We start from the raw sequence: 13630 nt of genomic DNA on the forward strand, positions 1-13630 counted from the left end.
TCTTTTCCGTATAATTCTCAGTACCTTTGGTATGAGAGGCAGAGGAGGGAACACATACACTGACTGGTACACCCACGGTGTTACCAGAGCGTCCACAGCTATTGCCTGAGGGTCTCTTGACCTGGCGCAATATCTGTCCAATTTTTTGTTGAGGCGAGACGCCATCATGTCCACCTTTGGTTTTTCCCAACGGTTCACAATCATGTGGAAGACTTCTGGATGAAGTCCCCACTCTCCCGGGTGAAGGTCGTGTCTGCTGAGGAAGTCTGCTTCCCAGTTGTCCACTCCCGGGATGAACACTGCTGACAGTGCTATGACATGATTCTCCGCCCAGCGCAGAATCCTTGCAGCTTCTGTCATTGCTCTTCTGCTTCTCGTGCCGCCTTGTCGGTTTACGTGGGCGACTGCCGTGATGTTGTCCGACTGGATCAACACCGGCTGACCCTGAAGCAGCGATTTTGCCAGGCTTAGAGCATTGTAGATCGCTCTTAGCTCCAGTATATTTATGTGAAGGGACGTCTCCAGGTTTGACCACACGCCCTGGAAGTTTCTTCCCTGTGTGACTGCTCCCCAGCCTCGTAGGCTGGCATCCGTAGTCACCAGGACCCAGTCCTGTATGCCGAATCTGCGGCCCTCTAACAGATGGGCACTCTGCAACCACCACAGGAGAGACAACCTTGTTCTTGGTGACAGTGTTATCCGCTGATGCATGTGCAGATGCGATCCGGACCATTTGTCCAGCAGATCCCACTGAAATGCATGGAATCTGCCGAATGGAATCGCTTCGTAAGAAGCCACCATCTTTCCCAGGACTCTTGTGCATTGATGTACTGACACAGTTCCTGGTTTTAGGAGGTTCCTGACAAGTTCGGATAACTCCCTTGCTTTCTCCTCCGGGAGAAACACCTTTTTCTGAACCGTGTCCAGAATCATTCCCAGGAACAGCAGACGAGTTGTCGGGGTCAATTGAGATTTTGGAAGATTCAGAATCCACCCGTGTTGCTGAAGCACTACCTGGGTTAGTGCTACACCGACTTCCAGCTGTTCTCTGGACTTTGCCCTTATCAGGAGATCGTCCAAGTAAGGGATAATTAATACGCCTTTTCTTCGTAGAAGAACCATCATTTCGGTCATTACCTTGGTAAAGACCCGAGGGGCCGTGGACAAACCAAACGGCAGCGTTTGAAACTGATAATGACAGTCTTGTATCATGAACCTGAGATACCCTTGGTGTGAGGGGTAAATTGGGACATGCAGATAAGCATCTTTTATGTCCAGGGACACCATGAAGTCCCCTTCTTCCAGATTCGCTATCACTGCTCTGAGTGACTCCATCTTGAACTTGAATTTCTGTATGTACAGGTTCAAGGATTTCAGGTTTAGAATAGGTCTTACCGAACCGTCCGGCTTCCGTACCACAAATAGTGTGGAATAATACCCCTTTCCCTGTTGTAGGAGGGGTACCTTGACTATCACCTGCTGAGAATACAGCTTGTGAATGGCTTCCAAAACCGACGTCCTTTCTGAGGGAGACGTTGGTAAAGCAGACTTTAGGAACCGGCGAGGGGGAGACCTTTCGAACTCCAACATGTAACCCTGAGATATTATCTGCAGGATCCACGGGTCCACTTGTGAGCGAGCCCACTGATTGCTGAAAATCTTGAGTCGACCCCCCACCGCTCCTGAGTCCGCTTGTAAAGCCCCAGCGTCATGCTGATGGCTTTGTAGAACCCGGGGCGGGCTTCTGGTCCTGGGCAGGGGCTGCTTGCTGCCCTCTCTTACCCTTTCCTCTGCCTCGCGGCAGATAAGACTGTCCTTTTGGTCGCTTGTTTTTATAGGAGCGAAAGGACTGCGGCTGAAAAGACGGTGTCTTTTTCTGTTGGGAGGGGGTCTGAGGTAAAAATAGGATTTTGGTACTTACCAGGTAAATCCTTTTCTTTGAATCCATAGGGGGCACTGGAGTACTCTTGGGATATGGACGGCTTCCACCGGAAGAAGGCACTGAATAAATTAATTTTTGAGACTACTCCTCCCCTCCATATCCTCGAGCACTTCAGTGTTTTTTACTGAGCCGAACAGGATCGATAGAGAGATTGACCAAAGGAGAATTACATATAATCTCACGGACAACAATAAAGTTGACACAAAACGTAACAGACAACTAAACAGTTGACACCATAACTGATTAACCCTTGTTAAATTTAAACCAGTCGTGAAAGTGTGTTACCATAAGAACCACTGAACTTCCTAAAACAGGTAAACTGCTCTGGGTGGGCGTCCAGTGCCCCCTATGGATTCAAAGAAAAGGATTTACCTGGTAAGTACCAAAATCCTATTTTCTTTATCATCCACTAGGGGTCACTGGAGTACTCTTGGGATGTACCAAAGTTTCCTCCGTGGTGGGAGAGCTGTTTGGCACTTGTAACACTAAACGGCCAAAGCTAGATGCTGATGCCGCGAAAGTATCAAACTTGTAAAAGCGCACAAACGTGTGCACTGAAGACCAAGTAGCCGCACGGCAAAGCTGTGTCGTAGAAGCCCCACGACTCGCTGCCCATGACGTTCCCACAGAACGTGTGGAATGAGCTGTTACTGAAGTAGGTGGCTGTAACCTAGCATGAAGGTAAGCCTGACGTATGGTCAGTTTGATCCATCTGGATAAGGTTTGCTTAGAGGCTGGCCAACCCCTCTTAGCCGCATCATAGAGAACAAACAACGTATCCGTTTTACGCACAGTAGACGTTCGGGATACATAGATGCGCAATGCGCGAACCACATCCAACGTTCCAGAATCTCCTGTTAACACAGGAACTACTATTGGTTGATTGATGTGAAAAGACGACACTACCTTTGGTAGAAAAGCGGGATTCGTCCGAAGTTCCGCTCTGTCATCATGAAAAACTAAATACGGTGACTTGCACGACAAGGCACCCAGATCTGAAACACGCCTAGCCGAAGCTAAGGCTAAAAGAAAAATCGTTTTCCAAGTGAGAAATTTAATATCCACTTGTCGTAAAGGTTCAAAGTAATCGGACTGTAAGAAATCTAAAACCAGATTCAAGTCCCATGGTGCTGTAGGTGGAATGAAAGGAGGCTGTATCCTCTTTACACCCTGTAAAAACGTATGTATTGACGGCAACGAGGCCAATTTCCTTTGAAAGAAAATTGACAACGCAGATACCTGCACCTTTAGTGTGGAAAGACGTAGTCCTCCATCTAACCCCATCTGTAAAAATAACAAAAGACAAGATAAATTAAAAGATGATGTCGGAAATTTCCGAGCTTCACACCAACTTATATAAGTACGCCAGATTCTGTAATAATGAGCTGCCGTAACCGGCTTCCTAGCTCGTACCATGGTTGGTATAACAGACTCAGGAATGCCCTCTCTTCTTAAGATGGCCTTTTCAACAGCCACCCCGTCAAACGCAGCCGCGCTAAATCGGGGTAAAGGAACGGACCCTGTTGTAACAGGTCCGGACGTAGTGGGAGTGGCCACGGATCGTCTGCGAGTAACCCGAGAAGATCAGAGAACCAAGCCCTCCGAGGCCAATGAGGCGCTATTAGTATGACTGTGACGGACCCTCTCTTGATCCGTTTTAGCAACAGCGGGAGCAGCGGAAACGGTGGAAACAGATACACAAGGCTGTACGGCCACGTGGCTGTGAGAGCATCCACCGCAACTGCCCCTGGATCTCTTGTTCTGGACACATATCGTGACACCTGATGATTGTGGCGGGATGCCATCAGATCCACCTGAGGGTACCCCCACTTCTGGATCAACATCTGAAATACTTCTGGATTTAATGCCCACTCTCCTGGATGAAAATCCCGACGACTGAGAAAATCTGCCTCCCAGTTGTCCACTCCCGGAATGAACACTGCCGACAATATCACCTGGTGATATTCGGCCCATCTGAGGATCCGAGCTACTTCCCGCATTGCCATGCGGCTTCTCGTTCCTCCTTGTTTGTTTATGTATGCGACTGCCGTCGCATTGTCTGACTGCACCTGAACAGTCTGAAAACGAAACATGTACACTGCTTGTCTTAGAGCATTGTAAATCGCCCTGAGTTCCAGAACATTTATGGATAGCGATCTTTCGTGATTTGCCCAGAGGCCCTGGAGCCGATGACTCTGAACTACAGCTCCCCAACCTCTGAGACTTGCGTCTGTTGTCAGAATTATCCAATTCACGACGCCGAATCGTCTCCCTGCAGATAGATTGTGTATTTTTAACCACCAGAGAAGAGACACCCTGACTTGTGGCGACAATCTCACCCTGTGGTGCAACTGTAGATGTGATCCCGACCATTGCGCTAACACCTCCAGTTGAAACGGACGTGAGTGAAACCTTCCGAACTGAAGTGCTTCGAAAGCCGCCACCATTGTGCCTAAAAGGCGAATGCACAAATGTACTGAGACTGTGCGTGGCTTGAGCACTAATTGCACCAGATGACGAATGACCTGTACTTTCTGTTGTGGCAGGTAAACCTTTTGTTTTACTGTATCGAGAATCATCCCTAGGAATTGAAGTCGCTGACACGGAATTAGATGTGATTTCTTTAAACTGACTATCCAACCGTGCTGAACTAGTACATTGTACGTTAGCAAAGCATGCTGGAGAAGCAATTGTTGAGACGGAGCCTTTATGAGTAGATCGTCCAAATACGGAACAATTATTACCCCTAGGGACCTGAGATGAGCTATCATCACGGACATTACCTTGGTGAATACCCGAGGCGCTGATGAGAGGCCAAACGGGAGAGCCTGAAACTGGTAATGGTCTCGCCTTATCGCAAACCTTAAGAAACTCTGGTGAGGTGGCCAAATCGGAATGTGTAAGTACGCATCCTTGAGATCCAGTGCAATCATGAATTCCTGCGGCTCTAACCCTGCAATTATTGACCTGAGAGATTCCATCTTGAATCTGTGGTAAGTGACGTAATGATTGAGACCTTTTAGGTTCAATATTGGCCTGACTGAGCCATCTGGTTTTGGTACCAGAAACAGACTGGAATAATAACCCTGCCCCTGTTCCTGCACGGGGACCGGAATTACAACTGCAGCATTCAGCAGAGACTGAATGGCAACCTGCAGAACTGCTTTCTTGTCGTCCGCCACAGGCAGTCCTGTCGTGAAAAATCTTCCTGTCGGAAGATAATCGAACTCTATTTTGTAACCCTCTAATACTAACTTGCGGATCCACCCATCTGTGGACGTCTGCAGCCACGCCCCCTGAAAGCTCTGAAGGCGTGCTCCCACAATTGGAGATCCGAGATGGGCTGGGAGCCCGTCATGCCACTGGTTTGTTAGTGGTCTTCGTGTCTTGACGACGTGCATTGGATTGTCGAGCACTACGTCCCCGACCTCTTCTACCAGGCGTGACTGCTCCTGTGCCCTGCCCACGAAAGGGCTGAGTTCTAAAGGATTTGAACGCCGGACCAGAATATTTCCGTTTAGGTATAGTTGTAGGCGATGGAAGAAACACAGACTTTCCTCCAGTAGCCTCAGAAATCCATTTGTCCAATTCAGGACCGAAAAGCTTCTCGCCATCATAAGGCAATGCCTCTATACCTTTTTTAACCTCCGTCTCCGCCTGCCAAGAACGCAGCCAAAGTGCTCGTCGTACTATGACTAGCGATGAGGACAGGCGAGAAGTAAGCTGACAGACGTCAGTAGAAGCTGTACATAGATATTCAGCAGCTTCCCAGATTTGATCCGCGAGAAGTATAAGATGGTCATCTTGCAGAGCCGACTTGAGCTCTTTTATCCATACCATTAAAGCTTTAGTAACCCAAATGCCAACCAACCCAGGTCTCAGCAGCACTCCAGCTGCTGTATACATGGACCTTAGCATAGCCTCTATTTTACGATCTGCAGGGTCTTTAAGCGTAGTAGCAGTTGGTACTGGTATGGTTAACTTCCTTGTAAGTTTGGATACGGATGAATCCACCAATGGTGGGTTCTCCCAAGTAGCTGTCATGGACTCTGGAAACGGGTAACTCGATTTAAATCTACGAGGAATAGAAAACCGTTTATCCGGATTTTTCCGTGATTCCAGTAACATTTTATTAAGAGATTCCGAAATAGGGAAACACATCGGAGATCTCTGTCGTTTAGTAAAAACTACCTCATCATTCGTCAGGGGCTCCTCAGTTTCCGTAAACTCCAGCGACTGACGTACTGCTCTGATGAGATTGTCAATACCTGGGCTGTCAAAATCGTCACTATCTGACTGTTGCCCTATTTCGCCCTCCTCATACTCCTGTTCAGTGAGGTCTAGTATCCCAGAGACTGGAGAATTATTAGGAAAAGGAAATTTATCTTTTCCACTCAAGGTGGGCCTCTGACCAGATTGAGACTCTGGTAACTCAAATGGTCTCATTTTAAACTCAGATCTTGCCGCCTCTCTTTCTTCACGAGAGGCGGCCAGCTCTGATTGTAAACCAACTAATACATCTGCAAGTAAAGCCCATGGAGGGTCCAGAGATGGTGGTTTTACTTCTGAAATCGTATTTATGGCTGTATTAACAACACATGCTGTACATATGGTGGATCCATCAGGCAACACACTCTTACAGACATGACATGAAAAATGTTTCTTAGATTTTGCTGGTGTCTTACTCATTATAAAAGACAGACAATACAAACTACACACAGACAGACTGCACGACTCAGTAATAACACCAAAGTTCCTGGTATATATCAGGCAAGTGCAGTGCCTGCCAGCAATAAGAAAACTGACCCCAAAATTCCCCTAGTACCACTCTTAGCCGAGATGTAATAAAGGAAACCTGGAACAGACAGGAGAACATTAACATATTAAGCATGCCAAATACTGCCAATGTCTCCCCCCCCCCACTCCCACGACCTCCGTGTACAGCACCGGGTCGGGGCCTGTGGAAGTCTGCATAGGGCCGTGTGAGCGGCCTGTACCTGTAGGCCCAGGCAGCGGGAACTCCTCGGCTGCTGCGGGCGGATAGCGGAAGCAGCGAGCGTGCTGCATAGAGCCCTGGAGCGGCCTATGCACACGCGCTCCCGCCCGCCACACACATTTTGCGGAGTGTCTGTGTAGCCAGGCAGCGCTGCTGCGGCGCCGGGGAGCAGCGGTCTGGTATTTAAGATGCTGGGAGCGGAGAGTGAGAGCGCGCCGCATGGAGCCGTGACGCGGCCCATGCACACGCGCTCCGGGCAGCGGTGAGTACCCAATACAATCCCCAACAGTGGAGCGGCAGCAAGAGCTGACCGCCCCTAACATACCTGGACCGTGACCAAAGTCTATGACGGGGCTTCTCATCCAAGCTCCGTCCAGCTTTTTGCAGGCAGCCTGCAGGTGGAGTGAGGGAGCTCTTTACAGAGAGGTCCGACACTCACGGCTGTTCTCAGCCGCTTCCACTGTCCCTGACCCACGCCTGTTAGAAGGGGGGAAAGGACGTGGAAATCCTTGAAAGAAGAAAAACTTAGGAACTAAAAAAAAAATTCCAATACTTCGTGGACGAGCTCCACTATGCCTTCTAACTGTGTCGAGCACAGAAAAAACACTGAAGTGCTCGAGGATATGGAGGGGAGGAGTAGTCTCAAAAATTAATTTATTCAGTGCCTTCTTCCGGTGGAAGCCGTCCATATCCCAAGAGTACTCCAGTGACCCCTAGTGGATGATAAAGAAAAAGTGGATTTGCCGGCAGTTGCCGTGGCCACCAGGTCCGAAAGACCGACCCCAAATAATTCCTCTCCTTTATATGGCAATACTTCCATATGCCTTTTGGAATCCGCATCACCTGACCACTGTCGCGTCCATAAACTTCTTCTGGCAGATATGGACATCGCGCTTACTCTTGATGCTAGAGTACAAATATCCCTCTGAGCATCTCGCATATAAAGAAAAGCATCCTTTAATTGCTCTAGAGTCAATAAAATACTGTCCCTATCCAGGGTATCAATATTTTCAGTCAGAGAATCCAACCACACTACCCCAGCACTGCACATCCAGGCTGAGGCTATTGCCGGTCGCAGTATAACACCAGTATGTGTGTATATACTCTTCAGTGTAGTTTCCAGCCTCCTATCTGCTGGATCCTTGAGGGCGGCCGTATCAGGAGACGGCAACGCCACTTGCTTTGATAAACATGTGAGCGCCTTATCCACCCTAGGGGGTGTTTCCCAGCGCGCCCTAACCTCTGGTGGGAAAGGGTATAATGCCAATAACTTCTTGGAAATTAGCAGTTTTCTATCTGGGTTAACCCACGCTTCGTCACACACGTCATTCAATTCCTCTGATTCTGGAAAAGCTACAGGTAGTTTTTTCACCCCCCACATAATACCCCTTTTTGAGGTACCAGCAGTATCAGAGATCTGCAAAGCCTCCTTCATTGCCGTGATCATATAACGTGTGGCCCTATTGGAAAATACGTTTGTTTCTTCACCGTCGACACTAGATTCATCTGTGTCGGTACCCGTGTCGACTGACTGAGGTAAGGGACGTTTTACAGCCCCTGACGGTGTCTGAGACGCCTGAGCCGGTACTAACTGGTTTTCCGGCCGTCTCATTTCGTCAACTGACTTTTGTAATGTGCTAACATTATCACGTAATTCCATAACTAAAGCCATCCATTCCGGTGTCGACTCCCTAGGGGGTGACATCACCATTACCGGCAATTGCTCTGCCTCCACACCAACATCGTCCTCATACATGTCGACACACACGTACCGACACACAGCAGCCACACAGGGAATGCTCTAATCGAAGACAGGACCCTCTTAGCCCTTTGGGGAGACAGAGGGAGAGTTTGCCAGCACACACCAAAAACGCTATAAATGTATATAAACAACCCTAGAAGGTGTTGTTTTTGATATAAGCGCTTTTAATATATCAATATCGCCAAATTATGCCCCCCTTCTCTTTGTTACCCTGTTTCTGTAGTGCAGTGCAGGGGAGAGTCCTGGGAGCCTTCCTCACCAGCGGAGCTGAGCAGGAAAATGGCGCTGAGTGCTGAGGAGAATAAGCTCCGCCCCTTTTTCGGCGGGCTTTTCTCCCGGGTTTTAAGAAAACTGGCCTGGGTTAAATACATACATATAGCCTTAATGGCTATATGTGATGTATTTATTTTGCCACTAAAAGGTATTTAATATTGCTGCCCAGGGCGCCCCCAGCAGCGCCCTGCACCCTCCGTGACTGAATCAGTGAGACGTGTAGCAACAATGGCGCACAGCTGCAGTGCTGTGCGCTACCTTCATGAAGACTGAGGAGTCTTCTGCCGCCTGCTTTCCGGACCTCCGTCTTCAGCGTCTGTAAGGGGGATCGGCGGCGCGGCTCCGGGACGAACCCCAGGAGGACCTGTGTTCCGACTCCCTCTGGAGCTAAGTGTCCAGTAGCCTAAGACTCCAATCCATCCTGCACGCAGGTAAGTTGGAAATCTCTCCCCTAAGTCCCTCGATGCAGTGATCCTGTTGCCAGCAGGATTCACTGAGATTTAAACCTAAAAAAAAACTTTTTCTAAGCAGCTCTTTAGGAGAGCCACCTAGATTGCACCCTTCTCGGACGGGCACAAAAACCTAACTGAGGCTTGGAGGAGGGTCATAGGGGGAGGAGCCAGTACGCACCATGTGATCCTAAAAGCTTTATTTAGATGTGCCCTGTCTCCTGCGGAGCCCGCTATTCCCCATGGTCCTGACGGAGTCCCAGCATCCACTAGGACGTTAGAGAAAAAGTGTGATACTCATGTCGACACTTTTGCATGTTTGTGTCAACCTATTCACTGTTGACCAAAGGGTGTCGACATAATGAGTGCCAAGCCAGAGTCCAGATACCATTTGAAATTAGAGAAAAACAAATGGAGCACGAGTTCCGGTGGATGACAAACACCCCACCCCACCCACAGACACAGACACACAGACACACACAGACACACACACACACACACACACACACACAATGACCCCGCATGGTAGTGATAGGGTTAAGAAAGCATAGAAGGAGTTATGATGTTCTTAAAGGGTCTGCCTATGGGTGACTGTGGCTACCCTGGAGTCATTTCTAAGTCCCCCAGATGGTGCAAGGGGAAAAAAAACGGGGGGCGCGCATTTACCCGTGTTTTTTGCTAGTGGAAAAGGATCCCTCTGCAAAAACCCGGATCAGGTGACCCGTGAATCCTACCCGGGTAGGACACAGGAATGATCCGGGTAGGGTTGTAGTGTAAACGGAAGTCGTGTCGATGCGACACGGCTCCCGTTTACACTGTATGGAAGGGCGGCGCTGGGAGATCATGTGATCTCCCAGCGCCGCCCCTGCCGCGTCACCAACCCCGCAATATGCCGGGTTGGGGGAGTGCAGTGGGAAAGGGGGCTCTGATGTGGGTCGCAGCCAAGTAGCTCCCGTGTCAGGCTCCCGGCTGCGACCCGTGCTAAATGTTTCCTGTTAAGAGAACACAGAACAATATGAATGAATAAAGACAGATGACGCTGGGAAGGGGACTAGTAGTGTGGGGAAATTTCGAAAGTTTCTCATTGTGATAAAGAAAAAGAAAAAAAAGGAATCAATGGTCAACGTACAGGTCACATGACGCAATAAAGAGACGTCTGATCAGCACCCAGGCTGTCTCAGAGAGTGCATTACTGGCAGTATGTGACTTTGTCCAAGGAGCAAATGGCGAGAGGGCTCTCGGATTACGACCCGTGCACTGGAGAGGATCGCCCGCCGCGGAGAAGTAAAGCAGTGCCGAGTACCAATTTACCGCTCATATGGAGTTATGGGCTGCGACAGTCCATAAACAAACACAATAGGAGGGAGGGATATAGTCCAAATAAAATGAAGTGGAGGCATAAAAAAAAATATATATATATCACGAACGCGCTGTGAGCCCAGTTGGTAAATCTGGCAACATTGCATCCCCCATAAAAACCTATGCGGATTGCGGCTGCAGGCGGGAATGGAGAGAATGCGAGAGAGAGAGAGAGAGAGAATGCGAGAGAGAGAGAGAATGCGAGAGAGAGAGAGAATGCGAGAGAGAGAGAGAATGCGAGAGAGAGAGAGAGAGAGAATGCGAGAGAGAGAGAGAGAGAGAATGCGAGAGAGAGAGAGAATGCGAGAGAGAGAGAGAATGCGAGAGAGAGAGAGAATGCGAGAGAGAGAGAGAATGCGAGAGAGAGAGAGAATGCGAGAGAGAGAGAGAATGCGAGAGAGAGAGAGAATGCGAGAGAGAGAGAGAGAGAGAGAGAGAATGCGAGAGAGAGAGAGAATGCGAGAGAGAGAGAGAATGCGAGAGAGAGAGAATGCGAGAGAGAGAGAGAATGCGAGAGAGAGAGAATGCGAGAGAGAGAGAGAGAGAGAGAGAGAGTGAGAGAATGCGAGAGAGATATCCATTCTGCAAGGAACATTTTCAGTCCAGCTTTTAACATAATTTTACATTTAATTCAGATAATTAGCGTCAATGCAAGAATGAGGAATAAGAGACAGAATTATAGCTAGGGCTGATCCGACAACATAATAAATTGGAGAGGCAAACAACCAACTATTAATCCACTGACTGGTTGTACTGGTAACATACTGGTAATACTGGTTATCCAACATAAATTGAGTAAAGCGTCTTATGGGCCCTACACACTGGCCGATATTTTGAAAGATATGAACGATCTCGTTCATAAATGAACGAGATCTCGTTCATATCTTTCAGTGTGGAGACTTAAGCGATGAACGATGCGCGTCCCCGCGCTCGTTCATCGCTGGTCTCCTGTCGGCTGTGCATGCAGGCCAATATGGACGATCTCGTCCATATTTGCCTGCACGTCTATGGAGCCGGGTGACGGGGGGAGTGAAGAAGCTTCACTCCCCCCGTCACTGCCCCCCCCGCCGCCGGGTCGCTCGTCGGCCGTATCGGCCGTCGGGCACCTCGGCCAGTGAGTAGGGCCCTTTACACACTGGGCTACGGTGATGGGCGATACATCGTTCATATCGTGTGTAGGCACAAACGATGAATGATGCGCGTCCCCGCCGTCGTTCATCGTTGGTTTCCCGACGTTTTGCAATGCAAAACAATTTGGATGATAACGATTATCATTCAGATCGTTCATCGTCCAAATTGCTGCCGTCACCCGGTGTGTAGGGCGCTTAAGACACAGATTTTGGGACATCTAAATTGCTGGTGCCTACATACTAAACGACATGAACGATATATTGTTCATTTCTGAGCAATATCGTTCATATCGCCCGTCACCGTCGCCCTGGGTGTAGGGCGCTTTACTCAAACTGAAAATTACAGCAGGTAGCTCAGCCAGATTCCAGCACCTGAAGTCTCCCCTAACACATAATCTATATACAGTCCATGCAGCACCCAGTATACATTAACAAAGTAACATTTTAACATTGCAAGAAACATGCCAGAAGGGAGCCTGAATGATGCACAGTAATAGATAATAATAACTCCTGGGAACCAGAACAGAACAGAAAACCCGACTCAGACATTTAAATCTCTCCCAGTAGCTAATAATAAAGTACTATAACAGTGGACCTTTAACTGTCTCCCGGACTACATTTCCCATGATGCCCCACAGAGACAGTCAATGGCAGAGCATGATGGGAAATGTAGTCCGCTAACAGTTAGAAGGGAGACAAGTGCCCACCCTAGTTACACAGAGACCGCCACCCACGCTAGGACACACAGAGACGGTATATGCAGGCTGCATGCTCCTGCACAGAGCTGATAACAGAGAGCAATGCCGAGAGGGGGAGTTACAGGTCCCTGCACAGCACACAATGCAAGGTAGAGACACCCCACCAGCCCCCTACCCGTGCATTACACACCCGCCTCCGGCTATTACCATGCAGGCTCCTCTCCTCGGTGTCAGCCAGCTCCAGGTCCCCGGCGATGTCTCACAAGACCGGCCGGATGTTGTCAGCCACAGGGAAGCTCTCAGGGAGGAGGAGGGGAGCAGCTGCTGCTGCGGCTGCTCTTTATCTAACCGCCACCAGAGGGCGCTGCTGGCCGGCCGCTAGTTATATCTGGACACATTGTATCCAGTGTCATATGCAGGTGTACCCGGTGCTTTGTGTCTGTGCATCTCTGTTGGGGGGTTCTTCTGTCACATTATAGTTACATTGGCATCAGAATAATGGGGTCTGTGATATGCAGGAGACTTCGGGGGTAATTCCAAGTTGATCGCAGCAGGAAATTTTTTAGCAGTTGGGCAAAACCATGTGCACTGCAGGGGAGGCAGATATAACATGTGCAGAGAGAGTTAGATTTGGGTGGGTTATTTTGTTTCTGTGCAGGGTAAATGCTGGCTGCTTTATTTTTACACTGCAAATTAGATTGCAGATTGAACTCACCACACCTAAATCTATTTCTCTCTGCACATGTTATATCTGTCCCCCCCTGCAGTGCACATGGTTTTGCCCAACTGCTAAAAAATTTCCTGCTGCGATCATCTTGGAATTACCACCTTCCAGGTGATTTTATAGACTGAACATATACCCTAACTAGGTGCTTCATCGCGCCCTACGGGCGCTCTTCACACCGTCGCAAGGGGCTACGCCCCCTTAACCCTTGCATGCTTTTCTGGGGTTCAATATTTGTATTATATAAAGTATTACCTGCATTCCTTTGTTAGTGGTTAAATATTGCACAATGAAAGG

The 13630-nt window shown here is 48.9% G+C and overlaps 1 protein-coding gene across 2 annotated transcripts in view; it reads right to left on the reverse strand.

Annotated features, from left to right (window-relative positions):
- Positions 1-13109, reverse strand: part of ATG4C (autophagy related 4C cysteine peptidase) — an 85843-nt gene extending 72734 nt beyond the window's left edge. Inside the window, exon 1 of one of the 2 annotated variants that reach the window (XM_063939200.1) lies at positions 12800-13109. The gene's annotated coding sequence lies outside the window, so the exon portion shown is untranslated. The remainder of the gene's footprint in view (positions 1-12799) is intronic. The other variant, XM_063939199.1, reaches the window with a different exon arrangement.
- Positions 13110-13630: the final 521 nt, after the last annotated feature.

The sequence above is a fragment of the Pseudophryne corroboree genome, chromosome 9 (genome assembly GCF_028390025.1).
Source record: "Pseudophryne corroboree isolate aPseCor3 chromosome 9, aPseCor3.hap2, whole genome shotgun sequence".
NCBI lineage: Eukaryota > Metazoa > Chordata > Amphibia > Anura > Myobatrachidae > Pseudophryne > Pseudophryne corroboree.